The following is a 22,895-nucleotide window of genomic DNA, read 5'->3' on the forward strand; positions in this document are numbered from 1 at the left end:
CCCGGGGGCCTGCATTACCAAGCAGCAGTGGCGGATGTCTCAGAATCAGTCATTTTAATTTGTTCACAGTGCCCTGACACCAGGTCACGTCGAACAATTGTGGGTAATTACAACGGTGCCTCAAAGCCACGGACTGCATATTGTGGCATTTAGGGCTGGCGTCAAGGGAAGGTATGTTGGGCACCTGCCAAGGGCCCACATCCCAGCAGGGGCCCACTGGTGAGAGCCCTCTGGATTTACTCTTCACCAATGCAACCTGCTATTTCACCTGCTTCTCGCTGTGGCCAAGACAACGGTGGTGGTGAAAAGGAGGAGCAGTAGATGCCACTGCCTACTTGCTCCCTGGCTCTCTGTCTGTCAGACAACCAAGAGGTAGTAATAATGAGAAAGGTGAGGAATAGTAAAGCTAGAGACAACGGTGATGAGAAGGTAGGCTAACTGAGGGAGGGGGCCCATTGAGGGTGTCTTGCTGAAGGGTCTCCCAAAACCTGGAGCCGGTATTGGTGACACTGCTACTGCTGCTGGTAAGTCTTCCAGGAAGAGCACTCATTTCAGAAGGGTGCCCAGAAGAGGGCACTTTTCCAGTGGGACCCTCACACCTGACGTCAGCCTTGCCTGCACATTATCAACCTGTAACCCATGCTGTACTGTATTCAAACTTAAACAAAAAAGGAGGAGGAAGGGCAGAGCTATCCGTACAGCCTCCACCACTTGCCTTCAATGCCCAGCTATGGCTTTGACTTTGCAAAGAGAACTTGGGAGGCATAATTTCCAGTGAAGAAATGGCTGGTGAGTATAATCTTTCCATCACCCGCTGTAGTATTTTCTAGATCTGTCACCTGATTGAAGACGTCTTAATTAATTGTATGAGCTTCAGTCAATTCATTGATAATTAATCAATTACGGTAGCGTACAGGATTGTATTTATTTATTATTTTATTTATTTAAAATATTTTTTAAATCTCCCTTCATCCTTGAGGAGCCCAGGGTGAAAAACAATGCGTATGACCAAGCTAGTCAAACAAAATAAAATATATAATAAAACAGTAAAGTGAAATCATCATGCGAGAACAATCGAGAGGCGGCAAATAAAACAGAATAGGCAAACCGATGTAACTCGACTTAAAATACATGGGGGCGGGGAGTGTTGACCTGGCACCGAGAAGATTGTATTAATCAAATGAACTGGGCAGCAGATTTTCTGAAGTTATTGTTTTTGAAACAAGTATTTATAAAAATTGCAGGTCCTGATCCAGATCAGGATTCTAGCATGGGAAGTAGGGGACTTTTAAGATCTGGATTGGGGGCCTGGTACCTACCTAAAAATGAAGGGAAGACATAGCCGCTAGACACGCATTTAAAGTAATTTCTGTTTTGGTCCCGAGATGAGCGGCCTACAAAAATGGCAACCTGGCTTTGTAAAATAATAATGATGATGATAACCCCCCAGTCACCTTATCTAATAATAAGTAGCACCCACCCAGACGTGCTGTGATTTTCACATCCCCCCTAAAAATTGCAGAAATTTTCCCTACCCCACTTTTGTGGAGACAAAGGAAGCAGGGGAGAAATATTCAACCCAGCAGCGTTTAAACAGCTGCACCAACTCCTGGTCCATTTCCGAGCACAATTCAAAGTGTCAGTGTTGACTTTTAAGGCCCCTCATGGCTTGGGAAAAGTGTATTTCAAAGATCACTTACCTCCATAACAGCCTGACCATTCACTAAGTTAAACATTGGACGCACTTCATCGGATGACTCCACTGAACTAGGTGCGATAGGAGGCGACTGGAAAGAGGACTTTCTCAGTGATGGCACATCTGTGGATGCGCTCTCCAGGGAGGCTTGCCTGGTGCCTATGTTGTTATCATTTTGGCATCAGGCAAAAGCCTTCTATTTTCCTAGTTTAAAAAAAACAAATTTTTAGCCCTGAATTTGCATTGGTTTGTGCTACATTATTAGCCATTTTTGTAGATCTTGTGTAGATCTTGTGTGTGTTTGGTAGTTTAATGGTGTTATTTTAACTGAATGTTGTGTGAGCTGCTCTGAATTTTTCACTTAAAAGGTGTGATATAAATATGATAAATACATGAATACTATCTGTATTATGCATATTTAGGAAAAAAGCACTGAAACGTTGAGCCTTTCTACATGAGGCTTTTATTGTGTGCTTGTCGTTGCTCACTCACGGTAGTTTGCAAGTCCTTCACACAACATTGTCGTCCTCCAGGACCTCTCCCATGCTTTGCAACCATTATTGTTTTTGTTTTCCCTAACAAGGAAAGTCTGGTATTATATAGAAATGGCGAAATGGCAGTCCCATATAATTGCACAATTCCACTATACCACATCGCCATCTAGTGGCTGTATAATAAAACATATAGAAAGGCAGAGGAATAACCCCCACCCCCTGGAAAAAAGCACATGTAAAGGAGCCGATCTTAATTTCACAAAGAATCCAGAAGCAGAAGCCTCGCTAAAGGTGCGGGATAAAAGCCTCATGTAGAAATGCCCGTGATCAGGAAAAACAACAACAACATATAGCAACCTTAATCAGCTGCATGCTACATTCTTCTGGTATCTAGTAGGACGTCTGCTTGGCTTTATTTTGAGAAGAGGCACTTTAACTGCTGATATAAGAGGAGCTGCAAGGGATGTTGTGAAGGAACACAAAACGAAATGCACCCAAATTCAACAACCTGCTCTGTTCACCAAAGTATAGCGGAAAAGGTCACCTCAGCAGTCAATCATTTATTCATTATAGCTAGAAAGGCTGAGCTGACTTGTGAACGTGCTTCATCAGCAAGTCAAAGAAATACATAAATGCAAGGCAGATGTGTTTGCTTTTTAAAATGTTTTAAAGCCAGAAAGGGGTGTTTCTGGATCAGGGAAATGAGGGATTAACTGATATAATCCACACAGGAAGAAGTTTTAAAAGGGGGGGAAGAAACCTGTCCTGGCGAATTTGAACAATCTGTTATGGGAGGCTAAATTACATGTCTCAGACGCCCATGTTAACAGCGCAGACTTGGGGATTTTGATGGAGATGTTTCTGGTTGCTGCCGGTGTTATATTTCCAGACTCGCATTTTGGAAACAGACGTGGAAATGCTGGTTGATCGCTATGGCAGAAATGCAGACCCAGAAGTAGGGTGGCCATTTATCCTAGAGTGGCCATGTGTCCTCTTTTACAGAGGACAGTCCTCTGTTGGAAGGGCTGTCAGAGGACCGCCCTCTATTGAAGCCTTCCTCTATTTGAAGGACTACCCCATCCAATTCTGGCTTAAAGATAATGAACCGTAAGAACTGTTGCCCAGGGCAGGCACAGAGCTCACCTGCTTGCAGTGTTCCACACTAATTCCATCTCTGAAATATTGGAGGGTGCGTCACAAGCAGGGCCTGTGCCAGTATTGGTGTGGGGTGGGGTGGGGGGCTTGGCAAAGTTCTCTCGGTGGGCCCCCTCCTACATCAATGGACTCCTGTGCTGAGTGGCTACAAGCTACTGTTTTAAATTTCCCACAGTGCCCTAGGGTGTCTGTCTGAGGCACTGTGGGAAATTTTAAATGGTGTCTCGCTGTGTCCTAGGGCAGATATTAGCACACTCAGAAGTAGGGCAGCCACCGGGGAATCTCCAGAAAAGAGGACAAAAGAGAACGTTGGCATGTGATAATTTATCTGTATGGAAGCAAATGCAGAAATAATTATTCTAATTTAAATAGACACATAGTACATTTCACCATCGTGTGGAAGACGGGGACCAGGTGACCTGTATGCCTCGCTCAGTCTGCTGTCTAGCTGCTGTTGATGGGCAGCTCCAAGGCCCAGCTCTTCCTTCTGATGGTTCTTTACCTTTAAACTGGACTTGGACTGGGAAGTCCTTCAAATGGATGCAGGGCTAGCCCAAGACATTTTGCTGCCTGAGACAGAGCAGCAAACGGCATCCCCCCCCCCCAAGTCAAGGTACATAGTACCTAAAGCCAGTCAAGTTATTTTAGTACATCAGGCAGAAAACCTCATGAGCATCTCTCCCTGGCAGTAGAAATACATCATCACCATCATCATCAACATTTCTATACTGCCAATAGCCGGACCTCTCTGGGCGGCTTACAAAGATTAAAAACATTAAAAATACAATATACGGAGATTAAAAACCATTTACGTAAAAAACATATGAACGCACAATCTACACAAAAGAAACATATATCTAAAACAACTTCTAACAAACAGTCTCAAAAACAAACAACCATAACAAGACATTCCAGGATCGATGAAACACTTAGCATATAGTGCTGAATGCCTGGGAGAAGAGAAAGGTCTTAACCTGGTGCTGAAAAGATAACAATGTTGGCGCCAGGTGGGCCGCATCGGGGAGGTCATTGGTCATTGCATAATTTGGGTGCCATCACCGAAAAGGCCCTCTCCCTTGTTGCCATCTTCTGAGCTTCCCTCGGTGTAGGAAGCCGTAGGAGGGCCTTAGATGTTGAGCGTAGCATACGGGTAGGTTCGTGTCAGGAGAGGCGCTCCATCAGGTATTTTGGTCTAAGCCGTGTAAGGCTTTATAGGTTAAAAGCAGCACCTTAAATCAGGCTTGGAAACATACAGGCAGCCAGTGCAAGCAGGCCAGAGTCGGTCTTATATGTTTGGACCTTCTGGTCCCCATTATCAACCTGGCCGCACATTTTGCACGAGCTGCAGTTTCTGAACTGTCTTCAAAGGCAACCCCACGTAGAGTGTATTGCAGTAATCTAACTTGGAGATAATAACAACATAAATAACTAGTAATGTGCTGCTCTTTTATGACACCTGAAAGCTGCTGCCTAAGGTGACTGCCTCACTCTGTCTCATGATAGGGCCAGCCCTGAATGGAGGGCTCCTTCAAAACAGAGGACATTCCTCTGACAGCCTTTTAAAAAGAGGACTATCCTCTGTAAAAGAGGACACATGGCTACCCTACGTCAGAAGCATGCATAAAGAGTGTGTCTACACTAGGATTCCCAACCATCCGGCTCCTTATTTATTAATTTCTAAAAAAGCATTTCATGCAATCCATTGTGTAAGGATAAAATAATGCTGGATTGGGGCCAACACTACAGTAGTGATCATAAAACCTGCAGGAGACGGGAGAGGGTTGTATGGGAAGGCCCTAACAAATATACCAGGATTTTTATGGTTAAAGCCCAACATTATCTTTGAATCAAGCTTCCGCTTCGTTTAACCAGCTGTGTTTTTATACAGTAGCTGTAGTCTCTGCATTAGGAAAGATAGCAGTATGATCTGGAATTTGGTCCCAGCCTTCCTCCGGCTTGCGCTATACAGGCAAATAAATACATATAATTCTAACACCAAATTACTTGTGTGTGCAGTTGTCATGTTTTGCTATTGCTGATTATAGCATAGGACACCAGAGTGCTCTGCAGGTAATTGCACAGAAATAGGAATCCATCTGTGAGTCTGTAGATGCGTGAGATGGCTTGTTTCCAAGCTGGAAAGGGCTTTGCATTCTTTAAACAAGGAAAGAAAGAAAGAAAGAAAGAAAGAAAGAAAGAAAGAAAGAAAGAAAGAACGAAGCTTGTGTTGTTGTTGTTCCTGTGCAAATCTTGAAGTGCCTTGCTATTCCTCCTGGCATTTGCCCATGTGTCTGAGTTTACTGGGTGGCTTGTTTATTTTTTGCTTCAAGTCTCATGACTTCATGGCATAATTATGTGATCTGTTGAAGGCATAGTTTTCTGATAAGCTACAGCTGTGGACATCTTAATGAGACAGTTGGCGTTCGCCTCGTCATCCATTCCCTTGCAGTTGCTTTTCCTCTAAACCCGAATTTCGAGTGGTCGCTAGTTTTGCCATGAAGGTTGCTTCTGTAGCCTTCCAACGGAAGTAGATCAGTCTCTAGCGCAAGGAGGGCACTATGACTCCTCCCTGGCCAGCATACCCACTTGTGAGGGACGATGGGAGTTGTGACTCTCCAGACGCTTTGACCTACAAGAGGGTCACCTTGGCTCTAGTGTCTACCATCCAGAGTTGTAGAATTGATCGGCCTGGTAGAATAGTCTTAGGATCCTTGCAGATGGAGGGCTCCTTAGTGCTACCAATCAAAACACCCACTATTCATCTTTTTGTCCTTAACGGATTTTTCCTGTGTGTGTTTTTTTTTTTTAAAAAGAGGCCGAAGAAACAATGGGAAAACGCAGGAGAGCTACAAGTAAAAGATAACATCATCTGGATCCCCTGTAAAAACCTGTGGAGACAGCAGTGTGACTGCACAATAACAATCTAGTCTGGAAGCACTGTTAAAGGAGAAGGTTAAGATGATCCCCACTCTGAGCTGAGCCATGTGATTAGCAGAATCAGGGCTGTGCAGCTTCCTAGGACTGTACCACTTCAGAATGCAGTTCAGGGATCACATTTTGTATTCTCTACCACACTGAAGGAAAAGAAAAACCTTCTCTGCATGAAGAAAAGTAACTCATAAAGTCGTGGGCTATGCTATGCTATAACATTCCTCCCTGATGTGCTAGTTTTCTTCATGCAGGTAGATGGGCTTGTTTTGTTTTTACATGAGGAAGCATTTAACCCTTTTTTCCCACACTTGCTTTTCGAAATCATACACTCCCGGGAAGCCGTGCAGGGATATTCTACCCGCTAGGCTTTTTTTAAATTGTCTGATGCCTTCTTACATCTTCCTTTCTCCTTTTGCCAACCCCTTAAATTGGAAACTTTTGTTTTCCCCCGCCCCCACAACTCCCAAAGCAACAGGCTTTTATGTTTCCCTCTTTCTAACTTAAACGTTGATGTTCTTATACTTCTTCTTAGCGTTTGCTAAACTAAGAGTTGATCATTCCTAAGAAAACAAGATCCTTTCATGCTAGCTTGCATGTGTCCAAAAGGAACAGGAGGAAACTTTAGCCCTTTTCTCGGAATTGATGTTTTCAGAGCTGAAACGTCAACTCCCGTAATCACTTTCATGTGGTAAAACTGCTGTTAACCTATTAAAAACAACAAGAGTAGTTTGTTTTAAAAATGCACTCTTTCCTCCCCACCAGAACTTAAGGGTTTATACTTTTCCATTACTGAAATTTGTCTATGGCTAACATGGCCAAGGGAGTTGCAACACACATGTAGCTGAACCAGTGTATGAATATTAGGCCTGCCATGTAGTTAACTGATTCATTAGACGAAGCTTTAAGTTGGCTACGAAGGTGTCACAATTAATTGAGCAGAAGCTTCATTATATATTAACAAAGTAACATAAGAAGCTGCCTTCCTACGATCTAACTAACCCAGTTGTCTACACGAGGAGTAGGAAAAGTTGGGGGGCTATGGGCACATTTGGCAAGTTCTGGGCACCACCAAAAAATGGCTGACATGGGAGGCATGGCAAGGGACAAATAACCTGCCCCAAAGACTGAGTACAAGGTAGAGGTGGGATGTAAGTTCTAACACATTAACTATTTCTTTGAACCCACAGTTTTCAGCACTAACAGAAACCTATGTCACAGCAATCCCAGCTGCCAGTAAGACAATGTGTTTTTTTTTTTTTAATGGGAGGGGTAGGACACTAGGACAGGTGTCCAGGGTTGCATTGGCACCCACGGGTGCCACAATACCTGCCCCTGGTATTGTACGGACTGGTAGCAGCTCTCAAGGGTTTCAGGTAGGAGTTTTTCCAGCCCTACCTGGAGATGCCAGAACTGAACCTGGGACCTTCTGCAGGCAAAGCGGGGGCTCTACCACTGAGCTATGGCCCCTCCCTTTGTATTATTACAAAGGGATAACCCAGCCACAGTAGTACATGCACTGGTAACTTCCTGATTAGACTACTGCAAGGCGCTTTACGTGGGGCTGCCTTGAAGACGACTTGGAAACTGCAGCTAGTGCAAAATGCAGCAGCTAGACTGCTGACTGGAACATCTCATAAAAATCATATAAAACCAGTTTTAAAGATATTGCACTGGCTGCCAATATGCTTCCGGTCGGAATTCAAGGTTTTGGTGATGACATGCAAAGCCGTAAACGGCTTGGGACCTAGATATTTGAGGGAGTGCCTCTCCCTATATATGCCTGCCTGAGGACTGAGATCTGTTGGAGGGGTCCTCCTCTGCATCCCACCAGTGCGAGACATACACTACAGTGGGACGTGGGAGAGGGCCTTCTCTGCTGTGGCACCCCAGTTGTGGAATGTGCTCCTCTTGGAGACCCGATTGGCGTGTGCATTGGTTTCATTTCAGCACCAAGTAAAAATGTGGCTTTTTACCAAGGCCTTTGAGGGCTAAATGCATTCCCTAAAGTAGCACACTGTTTTAACTGTTTTATTGTTTTCGATTTTAATTGGTATTAGTTTGTTCATGGTTTAATATGTTTTTAACTGTTTAAATTATTTATCGTTTTATATTGTTTACATTGATTTTATCTGTATGCCGCTCTAAGATCTTAATGATATAGGGTGGGATAGAAATGTTTTAAACAAAAAATATTAATAATACAAACACTTATACTAACTGTAGATGGAAGGACACAAATTATGCGCAGAGCCTTTTGTTCTGTTGCTTGGCAAAGATATAATTAGCAAGAGGGACCATTAAAAACGTATTGGTAACACACTGCTTACAGCAAAGACAGTGTACGAATATTACAATTCATATTACTATTGAGGGAAGACAATCTCTTCCCTCAATAGCAGCATGGCAGGGAAAGTTCTGGCAGAAGGGACTCATGCCAGCTAACATGTTCCAAAATAATTTGCTAGGGTTCTAAAATGACAAAAGATTCTCTGGAAAATTGGCACCCTTTTCTCGGATATCGGAAAGGAACAAAACTTGATGAAAATATGGGACAAGAAGTATTTAGGGTGTGATCCTACATATGCTGATCAGGGAGCATCCTACTGATCTCCGCGGGTCTTACTTCTGAGTAGACATGCCTAGGATGGCACTGTAAAAGTTATATAGACTTAACCATGGTTTTACAAGCTTGTGTTCATGTCTGAGATACAGTGCCTGCTCCAGGTTTTGGGGCCCCTTGGGCAAGACGGCGTCGATGGGCCCCCTCTTTCAGTGAGTCCACCTTCTCACCGCCATTATCACCAGCTGCTGTTGCTCCACCTCCTCATTCTCATCATTGCTTCCACCTGATTGCTTGACAGGCGGAGAGCCAGGGAGCAAGCAGGCCGTGGCACCTACTGCTCCCCTTCTCACCACCACCATTGCCTGGGTCAGAGCAAGAGGCAGGTGAACAAGCCGGTTGCGACTCTGAAGAGGAAGAGCAAGTCCGGGGGGCTCTTCATTGGGCCCCTGCTGGGGTGTGGGCCCTTGGCAGGTGCCCAACCATGCCCACCCTTGGTGGCGCTGGTCCTGCTGATAAATCTTACTCAGTTTCCATCTGGATGGTTTGATTTTCTTTTTGGCTCTCTTTGGTTTATGTTTGACCTGGTTTATGTTTCTCCATGCCAATTACTTCAATTAGGTTGGCAGCAATCATGATGAGAATTGCCATCTTCAGTGGGTGTATTGTAGGGGACCTGTGCTCTGATTCAGAGCAACCGCCTGCAAAACGCTACACCTGGAAGTAGTGATGTTGCGGGCATTCAGCTGGGGCTCGAGGCCCTCCCAGACACCAGTCCATGGACCCCCATGCTTGCCCAACTCAGCACATGTCAAGTCGGGCAAGTGCAGGGATCCCTGATCCTTCACCAGGTTGCAAAATGGCAGCGTGACCTTTTACATCAAGGCCGATTTTACACAAATGGTGGCTGTAAAGTGACCATTTATGCAGGATTACAGATGTAAATGGTCAGTTTGCATAAAATCAGCCTAAAAAAAAAAGGCAGAGCTGCCATTTTTATGCAAAATGGTGAGCTGCCACCCAATCTCTTGCCGAGCTGCCGTTTTTATGCAAAATGGCGGCTTGGCAAGGGACTGCGTGGCCACTCGCTGGGCGCTTGCAGACCTCCCGATGACTCACTGAACTCATTGAGCAGGGCGGGGAGGTGGTGGGCGTCTGGCAAGCAGCGTGTGACCTGGACTGTGATAAGTTCACCCATCCCTACCTGGAAGCACCTGTTCATAATTTTTAACAAATTGTTAATAGTTTGGGGAGGGTGCATCCGGACAAGGCTTTTATCATGCAATCGCCCTACCTCATTCACGGAATTTTACAGGATGACCACATGACAATATCTCCCACTTGTAATCCTCCTGTGTTTCCCCACCAGTATTTCCATCTTTTTACTTTCCACACAAAAAATCCATTAAGGAGAGATTGTGCTTTTGTTTGGTTTGGGGGAGAAATGTAAAGCAGAGCATTGTCAGTTTTGTTTGTCGTATCCACTCTTAAAAGGAAGGACGGTGTGAACAATAATGAGGGGTTATAATGGCCATCAGGCATTAGGGACCTGTTTTCCAGCTCGGCATTAAATAATTAAAATGATGCAACCAGATATGCCCATAATTATACTGTGATTGCAGTAAAGCCCTTGATATCCTGCTGGTTATATCCTGCTGGTGTGCTGAATGGTTGGAGGGGGCAAGATAAGAATAGATGGTGTTTGAGCAACTCATAAGTAGAATAAATCATATTAGATGAGATGTTGGAGGGGCAGTTTGGGAGGCATCCCTACCTTGCCAAAGCACTCAGATACAGGAGCAGGGCCCATGGCAGGGGAAGCAGAAGAAGGAGAAAGAGAGCAGCATGCAATGTTGCTGGCTCCATTATGTGGCTGGTTCTTGCCCAGTATCACTTGCTCTGACTGGCAGTGGTTCTCCAGCAAGATTGGGGAATGTGTGGCCCTCCAGATGTTATTGGAGTGCAACCCCCTCAACATTAGCTATGTTGGTTAGGGCTGATTAGCTGCAGTCCAACAACATCTGGCCAGATGTTCCTTGCCCCTGCTTTCCAGAGTCTCAGGCTGAGGTTTTTTCCCATCATCTAACTGAATCTAACTGGAGGTGCTGCCTGGGACTGAACCTGGAACACACACTCTGCTACTGAGCTGTGGTCCCTGTCCATGCAACCTATCCATCCTCTTCCAGACCTTTGGCAAGACTCCCAAGTTTCACAGCCGTAGGGCAGCCTCTGCTGCATATGCCACATGTGTGGCGCATGGTATCATTAAAGTGTTGGTTCCCTTGAGTCAGAGGGAGGAATATGGAAGTTGCCTTATGCCAGGTCTGTTAGCCCAGTATCATCTACTCTGGCTGGCAATGAGATCTCTAGTAGATGGTCTTGGACATCACCAGAGCCTTTGAATTGGAGATGCCAGGGATTGAACCTGGGACCTTTTGCATGCAAAGCATGTGCTCTACCAATGAGCTATAGTCTATGACCTCCTTCCACAACTGGTGCCCTCCAGATGTTCTGGACTTCAACTCCCATCACCCCAAGCCAGCATGGGCAATGGTCAGGATAGCTGGGAGTTTTAGTCCAAAACATCTGGAGAGCACCAGGTTGGAGAAGGCTGGTCTATGAACTATGAGGAAGGGCCTACCCTTGAGCAAAGCCAGGGTAGCAGGATGCTGTATATAAAAAGCAGAGGAAGGAACTCTCTGGCTCTCTCTGGTCGGAGAAAGAAAGAACCAGGAGCTACAGAGGAGATGTTCCAGAGTTAAGCAATCTCCTTCCATCCAGCTGAGACCAAGGGGGCCCCTTAAAGTTTGCCCCAACTCAGGGGCTGCCCATCCATATAGGTGAACTAGGCGGTCGCCTAGGGTGCCCAGTCGAGTGGGGCACCAAATGAGAGGGGGGGAAATACAAATAAAATAACAAAGATGTCATTATTTCACATTATGTTTATAATATTCCAAATATCATGGATGCCCATGATGTGGCGGTAATGGCAATTAAAACAGAATAGCATAATGAATGATTTTGGATTTGTAAAAATACAAATTATAATTAATTTTTTAATGCATTTTTATTTGAAATCGGACTGAAATATTGTCTAGCTGTTGTGTATAAATCTGTTCTGCAAATTTAGTGTCTCTCTTTTATCCAGTCTCATAAACATTGGTTGGACAGACGGAAGGATGGAAAAACCAAATAATGGTGACTCTGTTTAAATAAATACTCTTTAAAAACATTACACAGAAAATTGGGATAAAATGTTTCCCAGTGTACAAAAAACCTCAGCCTAGATCTGCCCTTGGGGTTTGGGGTGGGGGTGCCAATTGCATGGTTTCCCTAGGGCACTAGTTGCTGGCCACTGGTCTAGGGCCGACCCAACCTTCCTCATGCATGGGTTATCCAAATAAGAAAAGGAATTCATGCAGCTTTGCCCCTCACCAACCAGTAGTCCATGGCATACTGCCTCTGAACACAGACTCCATTTAGCCATTATGGTAAATAGCTATTGATAGACCTCTCCTCTGCTTTGTCGCTGGCCTGGTGATGGTTTGGCACGGGGAGCAACCAGATCAGGAACGAGCCAAATTTCGTAATTAGTCTATTTGTTGGTTGAAACTTGTCCATTCATAATGCTCACCTTTGCAGCAAACCTGGATTGATGCATTACGAATTTGCTATTAAGTTCAGAATTATTATTATTATTAATTAGATGTATTATTATTTATTAGATGTATTATTATTTATTAGATTTATTCGCCACCCATCTGGCCTGCTACCTGGCCACTCTAGGTGGCGTACAATACAAATAACAACACAAAATACAACAAATCAACTGAACAGGACAACATTACTCTACAAAAACCCTAACCCACCCCAAACGCTCACCTGAACAGCCAGGTTTTCAAAGCCTGGCAGAAGCTCATCAAAGAGAGGGCATGGCAGAGGTCACTAGGGAGGGAATTCCACAGAGTCGGGGCCACCACAGAAAAGGTCCTCTCCCTAGTCTTCAGCAGCCTAGGTGTTTGGTTGCGAGCTTTGAAGTATGCACAGTGAAGCAGTATGCAGATTCCCCCCACCAAATTTCAGTCATCCTACCACCTAGACCCCTCCAAAACGTACTTGAAGCAGTCTCATTTGCGGCTTCCCTCATCGATGCTTCTGCAGCTCTGGCTCCAGGGCGGAGGGCTGTGTGAGTCCAGCTGCATACTGGCAACCGTGAATAAACATCACATGACATCATCACGCAGGCAGGCCACATGAAAACAACCAATCCGAAAGGAGGCGCATAACACGGTGATGCACGATGTCATGCCGCCTGATGTGTTTCCAAGCTATGTCTCCCAAGCTGCACCTTGATATGGTGTAGGTGTATACATGGAACGAAATTTTGTATCAAAGGAGAATTGTTGTCTGAACTAACATGGATGAATTCATTACTTTCCGAGTAAATAATGAATTCACCTGGGGTACCTTCACCCTTCACTAGACGCAGCCACCTTGCTGAAGCTAAGCAGGCTGAGGTCTGATCAGTGCGTGGATGAGGGACCACCTGGAAACTCCCATGAGTACCATCTTGAGTTCCATCATGGAAGAAATGCTGGATATAAATGCACTAAAATATCAGTCCTCATTGGGGTCGTTTGGCTCTCTCCCCCCATGCCAGCTTCTTTTTTCTAGAAATAGTTTTCTACTTCTGCAAATGTTGGGGCTCCCCTGGGCCTGCCAAGATTTCCCTCTTAGCTATATAAATACCGCCACTCAGCGAACTGAAATCACAATTCGTATATATGATTCTAGGATAAAACAAAAGCCATTTGATGGATAGTTTTGAACCGAGGGAGAAAGCAGCAAGCGGTCATTGAGCGTTTCTTCTGCGGAACAAAATCGGAAATTTGAGATTGAATTCATGCCAATATTCTGCCTTCTGGCTCATTAAATAAAGGGTTCAAAACAAATTCACAGTAGAGGGAAAAACAACGGTATAGGGGAGTCTCTTTCAAGTCTTACTACCCTGGGTGGAATGTGTGACATTTGCTAATTTTTCAGAGCCAAATTGGATTCTGAGCTGCTTAAAAAAAAAACCCCAAACAAAGATGAAAACAGCTTGGAATTTGGCTTTGTTTTCCAACAGTACAAAGGAAATCTTCTTTTATGCAAACCCCTAGGATGTTCCACATGTTGAGTATCTGTGTTGCAAAAAGCCATATGGTACTGAAAGCAATCCACATGGGGAAATATTGCATGCAGACACTCCCCCACCATTTCTTCATTCTTTGGACCTCCCAAAATGCTTTGAAGAAGTTCCCTATATTTTTTTCTCCCCCTCCCTATTAATAATGTTAAGCACTGCCCACTTTTCTGAGATGTAAGAAGTCCAGGGATACCAGTGCTAAAAGGTTACAGTTAGTCTGGATGAGAGAGCACCGGAGACTTCGCAATACCCAATTATTCAAGTATTCCTACAGGAGGTAGCAAAACCACTGATCCTATATCAGACTCCGGAAGTGACCAGCTGCTTGGATCCCCGCTGCACTGTCCCACCAAGTCTACCTCAGGTCCAGCTGAACTCCCAGTTCAAAATTCCCAGATCTCTTCCCTTGACTCTCAGTCACCCTTCCCAAATCTGAGACTGGAAACTGCTTTTCAAGCTGTTCTTACTGTCCCTCTTACTAGATGCAGGGTGCAACATTCCAAAGACTGGGAAGAAATTCCAGGCCATTAAGGAAAATATCCCCAGCCATCAAAGACTGTGAATCTTCTTTTGTCAAATCTTTGACCGCCACCTGGTGACACTTGAAGCAATACCACAGTAACAAACCTTTTATTTCTGTGCTCTTATAACCTAATATATCCCTGCCTGTGATCTTTGCACCACCACCCTCTACCACTCAAATGTCTCCTGCTCCCTCCAAAGACTGCCCTTTCTTCCCTTGCTGCCCCATATGCCTGGAACGACTTCTCAAAACACTGGCATGATGCAACCCTCTCATGTCATTTACACACCCACCCTTTCTGTGAAGCCTTTGGCACAACCCCCTAGTTCCCATTCCATATTGTAACTTAGCTTACAACTAGGGATGCTGGAGAAATACATTTGGGGGGTGGAGTTCGATGAGTTTTCCTAGGCTCGCCCCCCCTGGGCTTCATTTTGGTTCCTGTTGCAGTGCCTAACTCAATCTGCAGTGAGTTGGGCAGTTTGTGGATTTTCTGGGAAGTTTGCGCTGGGGGGGGGAGTTCTGCAAGTTTCTGAGCAATTTGCACAAATTGCAGCTGAATTTCTACAAATTACCATGGAATTTCTGCAAATTACATCTGAATTTCTGTAATTTGTGCAAATTCAACCACAATTTCTGCAAATTCGGCCATAATTTGTGCAAATTGCTCAGAAACTTCCTTTTATCTGTACTGAATCTCCCACCAATCCGCTTCATAGGATGACCCCGGGTTCTAGTATTATGAGAGAGGGAGAAAAATGTCTCCCCATCCACTTTCTCCATTCCATGCATAATTTTGTAGACCTCTATCCTGTCTCCCCTTACCCTCCTTTTTTCCAAGCTAAATAATCCCAGCTGTTGTAACCTCTCTCATAGGGGAGATGCTCCAGCCCCTTGCTCGTTTTAGTTGCCCTTTTCTGCACTTTGTCCAGCTCTACAATATATTTTTTTAGGTGCAATGACCAGAACCATACACAGTATTCCAAGTGTAGAACTGTACACAGTATTCCAAGTATGATTGCACCATAGATTTGTATCAAGGCAATAAGATATTGGCAGTTTTATTCTCAATGCCCTTCCTAATTATGCCTAAGATGGAGTTTGTCTTTTTTACAGCAATTTGCACACTGGGTTGACATTTTCATCGAGCTGTCCACCACAACCTCAAGATCTCTTTCTTGGCAGGTCACCGCTACCTCAGATCCCATCAGGTTATACTTGAAGTTGGGATTTTTTTGCCACAACATGTATCACTTTACATTTGCATACATTGAACCACATTTGCCATTTGGATGCCCAGTCTCCCAGTTTGGAGAGACTTGTTTTCTTGTCCCCTGTAAAGCACCATGCACACTGCTGGATGAATAAATATATGAATAAATACATAATGATAATATGTTTTCCATGTTTCCACATACAGTTATCATACAGAGGCATTTAAAATATCACTCATATGTCTATCAGCATCTTATCAGCCATTATACACATAGCCTTTCAAGCCTATTTTCACAGCCCATGAGAACTACAAACTTGGCTGTTTATTATAAAATGAAGTCAAGATTCTCATGTTATAAAAATGTTGTACCCAGTGCCGACTTCTGTGTTTGTGTGGTGCAATGATGGAATATTACACGCAGGCCTGAGGATGCCAAATAAATGTATACAAGAGAAGGAATTCCAAGATTTTTCAACCACATGGTTAGAAAAAAACATGAAGAAAAGGCTGGTTCATACATGCCTATGCATGCCTATGCACACTATGCAGCTGAATGTATGAACTGACCCTTTTATAAAGCGTTGGGTGGGAGGTCTTATGAAAATGTAGCATGTGGTTGTTGGCTTGTTCACACAATCAAGTCACTGCTGCCATCATCATGTGGAAACCATGCACATGTGAATCAGCCTGTAATTTCTAAAAAAACCAAATTGCCACAGCTGCCCTCAAAGGGTAGCTTATCCAGAAAGAAAATTCAGCTGTGCCTTTTCTTCCCTTCCTGTCAAGTCTATATAGCATTCCAGCTGTTGCAGGGAGGAGAAGAGGGTTTAGAATTCCAGGACTCTCTCGACTTAATCCAGACTTTAGAAAGCAGGATGCTTGTAAATTTCACTTTATTGCCTGCAGGCCGCTGCAAAGCATGTCAACCCAGCAGGGATAGGGAGAGATCATGGCGCTGGCTTGCCAGTCACAGGGAAGGCAGATTTGTTGTTGAAAGGTCTTTACCAGCAAGCGTTATCTGGTAAAGATATCTTTATCTGCTTTGCAGATGTCCTCCTTGCCACGTATCCTTCTTCCCCTGCTTGCTTTGCCTTTCAAAGTGACCATGATGATGTAGGGTGGCCATGTGTCCTCTTTTACGGAGGACAGTCCCCTATTTCAGAGGTTCCCAAGACAGCATCCATGGGAACATGGTACCCATGGGCACCTTCAATGATGCCCACAAAGCTCTCCACACGCTGCCCCCTTCCAGAAAAAAATGTTTGATAGAGATCTTGGAGTATCTTCTTTCTCTCCCTTTCTAGCCTCTAGCTTTGCTTTTTCCATCCCCTCTCCTCCTTTGCCTTGCTGTTTCCCCCTTCCTCCCAGCCTCTAGTTTTGCTATTTCTCTCCCCACCTCTTTACCTTGCTGTTTCTCCCCCATCCAACCTCTAGTCTTGCTCTTTCTCTCCCCTCTATCCCTTTGCCTTGCTATTTCCTCCTCCCTCCAAGTTTCTAGCCTCACTATTCCCCTTCTTCTTCAGCTCACTTTTGACTAGCCAGGCCGCCATGACAGCCATGATGTGACTAGCTACATCCTCCATGGCAGCCATTTTGTGGTGGTGCCCAGAGAAGTTTCTCAAATTCCCAAATGTGCCCACAGGTCCTGAAAGGTTGGGGACCCCTGCTCTCAAGACCCCTGCTCTCAAGAGCTGCCTGAGTCTGTCTTCTGTCTGGAAGGAGTCCTTTATTTGAAGTGCTGTGTCTTGTCCAAGTCAGAATAAAGATAAAGACCCATCAGAAGGAAACACCTATCAACAGCACCTGGACAGCAGGGCACACAGGTCACCTGGTCACAGTCTTCCACACTATGCCGAAATGAACTGTATTTCTATTTAAATTATAATAATTATTTCTAAATTTGCATCTATACATATACATTAGCATATGCAATTTTTTAAAATGCAAATCAGTGTCCTCTTTTTTTGGTGATGCACGTCCTCTTGTTTGGTCACCCTACTATGATTTCCCAACACCGGAGCATTCCTCATTGCCTAACTATAACACCCAGTCCAAATGTCCCTGTTTAGTAGTGACAATCTCTTATTTTCTGATCCCTAACCCTGGTAAATCACTGTTCCTATTGTGTCTATATGTTTGTTTTTTGGAAATGCCTTGTTCAAATGTGTTCTTCGCACGAGTTGTCCTTCTCCAGGGTTTCGTCCTGTTCCGTGGTCTCTGGCAATTAGATCTTCGAGTGGGGGCGTAGGTGGGGGTAGCGGCGGGACGGGACTCTCATCTCTATATTGCACATGCCTCTAAATCTGTACATGTGGACAAAAAGGCACCATGAGGCGCCCAGTCTGACGTTTCAAACACTGCAGCTGCTGGGGTAAATCAATTTGGAACTATTGGAAACATATTGCAGACACTGTGCGCTGAACTGATGAAATACATAATAACTACAAAGGCGTAAATATCCTGCATCATGCCTCAGCATGTAAAATATAAAACTAACAGAATAGTTGGTTTGTTTATAAAGAAAACAAAAAGCATAGTTTTTGGGGGGTCCCGGTCAGAACGTGGTGCCAGCATTCTGAGCAGTGTAGGGCAGCAGAGTTTAGCCACTTTAAAATTTCACATAATTCCTCACAGCGATGCTAGGTCAGGGGGTTTATGGGAAATTAAAAGGGTGACTACCTCCAGCAACCTGGTACTGCTAGGAGTGCTGGGCCAGAAAAAATATTAAAGGGGGCCCAGAGCAGGCACCAACACTGGGCCCTGCCAGGGCAATGGGACCGGGGCAACTGCCCTAAAATGTCAGCTGCTGGTGCCCTGAGATAATGCATAAATGTTACAGGAGGCATAATCTTAGACGAGGCATTCTCCCTTTTTAAACATTGGGGGGGAAGGCCTCTAGTGAGTTTGTGCTTTCCATCTGCAGTTTTTATAAGTACTTGCATTAAAAATGCAGTTTTAAAAAATACGTTGTCCAAGTAAACATGGCCATATTTGTACTCGATCAAAATGTTCAAGTTTTAGGGAACTGTTAAAAATCAAATTATATATAGATAATGTATTACACTCCTGTGAAGTTCTAAAAAAAAAAAGCATATGGGAATACATCTGAATTATGTTAGCATTGCCACTTGCACGATGAAACTTTTTCAGATTTGGTGGGAGCGCATTAGGTAGAAAGACAAGGATTATGACGTGCATTGGAGATATTGTTGGATACAAGATCCTGATGAATCCTAGAATAATATTACTTGGACTAACTGACATACATATTAAAGCTGTGCAATCCTATACATGTCTGCTCAGAAATAAGTCCTATTGGGTTCAACAGGCTCACTTCCAGGTAAGTGGGTATAGGATTGCAGCCAATTTGTTATTTACTGTGAGAATGTTGCTAGTTACAAAGTAAAGGCAAGAGCAGCTCCCAGGCCTAGAAATAAGGTAAAAGAAAGCAAGAACTGGAATCTGTGTTTGATGTATAAGACGATGTATTATAAATAAATGTGGGAAGCCATGCAGGAAAAGAAAGACTATTTAATTGCAGCATGGGCTTGGTTTATCATATATTTTGGGAGAGGAGGGGGAGCCAAGAAAATGTCTGTATAGAAATTCTGGCTTTTTATTTAGGATATGTTAATTACAACTACACAAGTGGAACCTGCAATTAACTGCTGCAGTGTGGAATCCTCCTGTTAAGGATGCCAGTCAGCCGGCCAGTGATGCCCTTTTGCGGGATACTCCATTACACACACAGACACACACCAGTTTCCCATTACTTCCCCAAATACAGTTAGAATTCTGTGACCACTGAGCACGTTCAGCCCGCACTGGGCTGTTTTGGGGAGTTCCACATGGATGGCGCCATTTTGTCTACATAAGTGCCCACAGTCAGAGACAGCACAATCCGTGTCTACATGAGCATACATGTCTACTCAGAAGTAAGTCCAATTTGATTAAATGTGCCTTACTTCCAGGTACGTGGGTACTGGAGTACTGCCTGAGTTCATTATTAGTTTGTAGGACTGCATTGTGAAACTGAGAGCTATATAATAAGGTTTATTTTTCTTCATTGACAGATAAATATGCACATTGGACTTTTTGTACTTTATTAACTTGATGGTAATAGATCATGTTCGACTTTTCAAATACATGTTCTTAATTGATTAAACATTTGCAACCTTGAAAATTATATTCTGGAAAATATTTGGGTATCTTACAATTCCCAGTCACTTGCTGTATAAACCTCCCCCTTCCGACCCAGCCAACTTTCCTCCCTACTCTTGGAGGTCTGCTGGGAAAGCCTTGTTTCACTTTTTTTTTTAATCTGTGGGTTCCTTCCCTGTGCAAAGTCTGCAGTTCTGGAACCCATGATATTTTGCTGCCCGAGACAAAGGACAAAATGGCGCCCCCTCCATGTACAAAATTTTTGTACCCCCTCCAAGTACAATTTTTGTACTTTCCCGCCTCCCAGCTGAGCAGAGCAGAGCAGAGCAAGCTGCTTCAGCTGGTCCAGGGACTACAGAAGCAGGCAAGCTCCCAGAGAGCGAGCGAACAGAGCGAGCGAACAGGAGTTGGCCAGGGGAGTTGCAGTGGTTGAAGAGACAAAGGAGACAAAGGGGACAGAGGCTAAGAGGTAAGTGGGTTGCAGGAAGCCCAGGGGGCTGCCCTTTATCCTTCTGACTGGCTGTGAGCTCACCAGGTGCTTCTGAGAGCTCCAACTGAATTGGAGGGGTGCGGCCTGAGTACTCCCAGCAGCTGACTGGGCGGGAAGCTTCAGTCTGTTTCCCGCCTCCCAGCTGAGCAGAGCAGAGCAGAGCAAGCTGCTCCAGCTGGTCCAGGGACTACAGAAGCAGGCAAGCTCCCAGAGAGCGAGCGAACAGAGCGAGCGGACAGGGGGAGCAAACAAGAGTTGGCCAGGGGAGTTCGGCAGGGGAGGTCAAGGGGGAGGCCCCTAACATTTTTTTTTTTTTAACTAACTTTTTCCCATTTATTTGTCTTGTAACACACACTTCCACACCAGTGGGACTCTGCTTTTAACCTCTACTGAGTAGAGGAGCAGGCACAGGCTAGTCTAGAACAATCACAAAGCTAGACACAAAAAGGGAAACGGGGCTATGGAAGGACAAGACTCTCCAGTGGTGGTGACCTGCAAGGTGTGTGCCATGTTTGTTTTCTTGCCTGAGAACAACATGGCCTACACCTGCAACAAGTGCAAGTTGATCACGCTGCTGGAGGAAAAAGTAAGTGGACTGGAGCGGCGACTGTCAACCCTCCGGGGAATAAGAGAACACGAAGAGTTCTTGGACAGAATGGGGGAACTACAGCAGCAAAGGGCAGACCAGAAGCTTGAAGAGCAACAGCAAGATGAGGCAGAAGTGGGAAATGCTGAGGAGAAGAAAAATGGAGTAGAGGATACTCCTTGGAAAACGGTGACAGTTAGGAGAAGAAGAACTAGACGCCACTCTGCACCAGTGGAAGCGGTGGAGCTGTGGAACCGATTCCAGGTACTTGCAGATGAGACTGGAGGACAGCCTGCAGAGGAAGAATCACAGGGGAACCTGCATGAGAGTGAGCAAGAGGCTGAAGGTCAGTCAAACAGAGGCGATGAAACCCAGGCCTACAAGAAGAAGAAGAGAAGAGTGGTAGTAGTGGGAGACTCCTTGCTGCGTGGGATCGAGACCCAAGTATGTCGCGAAGACCCGTGGACTCGCCAGGTATGTTGTCTCCCGGGAGGACAGATTAGAGACATGACTGAAAGGTTACCTGCACTCATAAAGCCCACTGACAGGTATCCCTTTCTTCTCATCCATGTGGGAACAAATGATAGCGCCAAGCGGAGCTACAAAGAGATCACGTCAGACTTTGAAGCTTTGGGAAGGAAACTCAAGAACTTTGGGGCCCAGATAGTTTTCTCATCCATCCTTCCAGTAGTTAGAAGAGGGCTAGAAAGGGAACGAAAAATACTCCGGGTGAATGACTGGCTACAAAGGTGGTGCCGACGAGAGAGATTTGGATTCTGGGACCACGGGCTATACTTCCTGGAAGATGGGCTGTTGGCTAGGGATGGGTTGCACCTCACAAAGGCTGGGAAGAATGTGTTTGGCCACAGCATGAAGAACTTCATCAGGAGGGCTTTAAACTGAATCCTACGGGGAAGGGAGATGTAATGTTGGGGGTAACAATGGACGTAGGCGCATGCACTGCAATGGAGAGAACAGCGCTGATAGCGCCCAATAATAGTCTTCAGACACATGTAGGAAGAAAGCCAGACTATGAAGCACATGGTCTTCGATGTCTATATACTAATGCCCAGAGTATGGGAAACAAACAGAACGAACTTGAACTCTTAATACAGGAGGGAAATTATGACTTGATAGGTATAACTGAGACTTGGTGGGATGACTCTCATGACTGGAATACAGCAGTTGAAGGATATAACTTGTTCAAAAAGAACAGGAGGAACAGAAAGGGAGGCGGGGTTGCACTGTATGTGAAAAATACATATCTCTGCACAGAAATACAGGAGGAGGAGCTTGGTAGCCCCATCGAGAGCATCTGGGTTGAAATAAATGGAGCAAAGAATAAAAGGAACCTGGTGGTCGGAGTCTACTACCGGCCACCCAATCAAGGAGAAGCCAAGGATTAAACTTTTGAAAAGCAAATAGCCAATGTTTTAAGGAAGCATGATGTAGTAGTAATGGGGGACTTCAATTTCCCCGATATTTGTTGGGAGACAAATTCTGCAAAACATGGCCCCTCCAGGAAATTCCTGACTTGTGTGGCGGATCACTTCCTCCTACAGAAAGTAGAGGAAGGAACTAGAGGATCGGCTATCCTTGACTTGATCCTAACCAACAGAGATGACTTAGTGGATAAAGTAGCAGTTACAGGAACTCTGGGGGAAAGCGACCATGTTGTACTTGAGTTCTTGGTTCTAAGGGAAGCAAAAGCCGAGTGTACTCAAACGCGTACCCTGGATTTTAGGAAAGCTGATTTTAATAAACTCAGAACAATGATCAGTAAGGTCCCATGGCAAACAATGCTAGCGAGAAAAGGAGTCCAAGATGGGTGGGAACTTTTAAAAAAGGAAATTCTCAAGGCACAATCACAAACAATTCCAACAAGAAGAAAAGGT

At 44.7% G+C, this 22,895-nt stretch overlaps 2 protein-coding genes across 2 annotated transcripts in view; one reads left to right on the plus strand and one right to left on the minus strand.

The window, feature by feature from the left end:
* Nucleotides 1-17,708, plus strand: part of CHFR (checkpoint with forkhead and ring finger domains) — a 91,622-nt gene extending 73,914 nt beyond the window's left edge. Inside the window, exon 20 of the transcript XR_014785778.1 lies at nt 17,406-17,708. The gene's annotated coding sequence lies outside the window, so the exon portion shown is untranslated. The remainder of the gene's footprint in view (nt 1-17,405) is intronic.
* LOC146336070 (uncharacterized) overlaps nt 1-22,895 on the minus strand; it is a 60,576-nt gene that overhangs the window by 28,871 nt on the left and 8,810 nt on the right. The gene's annotated exons all lie outside the window — the stretch shown is intronic.

This window comes from Heloderma suspectum, chromosome 13, assembly GCF_057233095.1.
Source record: "Heloderma suspectum isolate Gila_16-S chromosome 13, 16-S_ref, whole genome shotgun sequence".
NCBI classification, from domain to species: domain Eukaryota; kingdom Metazoa; phylum Chordata; class Lepidosauria; order Squamata; family Helodermatidae; genus Heloderma; species Heloderma suspectum.